This window comes from Octodon degus, unplaced genomic scaffold (assembly GCF_000260255.1).
Source record: "Octodon degus isolate 3935 unplaced genomic scaffold, OctDeg1.0 scaffold00373, whole genome shotgun sequence".
Classification (NCBI taxonomy): domain Eukaryota; kingdom Metazoa; phylum Chordata; class Mammalia; order Rodentia; family Octodontidae; genus Octodon; species Octodon degus.
Window position 1 is genome coordinate 571,602 of NW_004524949.1, and position 1,623 is coordinate 573,224.

Here is a 1,623-nt window from a genome sequence, read left to right on the forward strand (position 1 = left end):
CCTAGTGTTTTTTAGTTCTTTATAGACTCTAGAGAGCAGACCTTTGTCTGAGTATTTATTTGTCATGATTTTTTCCAAATTTGTGGGTTGTCTTTTCACTTTGTTGATAATTTCTTTTGATGTGCAAAAACTTCTCAATAAGAGGCGGTCTCAGCTGTTAATTCTTTCAAGTGTTACCCATGCAATTTAATTTTTGTTCATGAATTATTTGCCTGCCGTATGTCTTCAAGAGTTCTTCTTACTTTCTCTTCCAGGAGATTTAGTGTTTCTGTTTTAATTTTTAGATCTTTAATCCATTTTGACTTTAGCTTAGTGCATGGTGATAGAGATGGGTCAAGTTTTAGTTTTCAGCGTGTAGAGAGCCAGCTTTTCTAGCACCATTTGTTAAAGAGGCTATCTTGTGCTCACTTTGGCAGCACATATACTAAAATTGGAACGATACAGAGAAGATTAGCATGGCCCCTGTGCAAGGATGACACGCAACTTTGTGAAGTGTTCCATATTTTTTCTTACTGAGTTTTTTCATGTCAAAAGAAATTACCAACAAAGTGAAAAGGCAACCCACAAATTTGGAAAAAATCATGACAAATAAGTACTCAGACAAAGGTCTGCTCTCTAGAATCTATAAAGAACTAAAAAACACTAGGGCCCCAAAATTTAAAGACCCAATCCAGAAATGGGCATCTGAGATGAATACACGCTTCTCAGAGGAAGAAATTAAAGAAGCGAATAAATATATGAAAAAATGCTCCGCATCACTAGCCATCCACGAAATGCAAATTAAAACAACACCGAGATATCATCTCACCCCAGAAAGAATGGCTATCATCAAGAAATCACCCAACAACAAATGTTGGAGAGGCTATGGGGAAAAAAGAACCCTTCTTCACTGCTGGTGGGAATGTAGACTGGTGCAACCGTTATGGAAATCAGTGTGAAGACTCGTTAGAAAAGTTGGACTGGAAATCCCATTTAAACCAGCTATTCCAGTTGTCTTTCCCATCTTGCAAGATGGCAGGTGAAAAAACTGAGAAGCCAGACACTAAAGAGAAGAAACCTGAAGCCCAGAAGGCTTCTGTCAGTGGTACTGGTAAAAAGGGTAAGGTAAAGAAGGCAAAAAAAAGTCCAAGAAGGGGCAGCCCCACTGCAGCCGAAATCTTATCCTGGTTAGAGGAATTGGCAGATACTCCCGATCTGCTAGGCATTCCAGAAAGGCTCTGTACAAGAGAAAGTACACAGCTGCTAAATCAAAGGTTGAGAAGAAAAAGGAGAAAGTTCTTGCTATCATCACAAAAGCGGTCAGTGGGGACAAGAATGGAGGTAGCTGGGTGGTTAAGCTTCAAAAAATGCCTAGATACTACCCTACTGAAGATGTGCCCCGAAAGCTCTTGAGCCACGACAAGAAACCCTTCAGTCAGCATGTGAGGGCACTTCAAGCTCACATCACTCCCGGCACCATCTTGATCATCCTCACCGGCCGTCACAGAGGCAAGAGAGTGGTCTTCCTGAAGCCGATGGCCAGTGGCTTGCTACTTGTGACTGGGCCTCTGTGCCTTAATTGTGTTCCTCTACGAAGAACATACCAGAAATTTGTCATTGCCACCTCTACAAAAATTGACATCA

General features: G+C 41.1%; 1 non-coding gene across 1 annotated transcript; it reads left to right on the plus strand.

Annotated features, from left to right (window-relative positions):
- Nucleotides 1-400: 400 nt before the first annotated feature.
- LOC111814601 lies at nucleotides 401-507 on the plus strand. The gene has a single exon (XR_002819545.1). It is a non-coding gene; the product is annotated as a U6 spliceosomal RNA (small nuclear RNA).
- The last annotated feature ends 1,116 nt before the right edge of the window (nucleotides 508-1,623 follow it).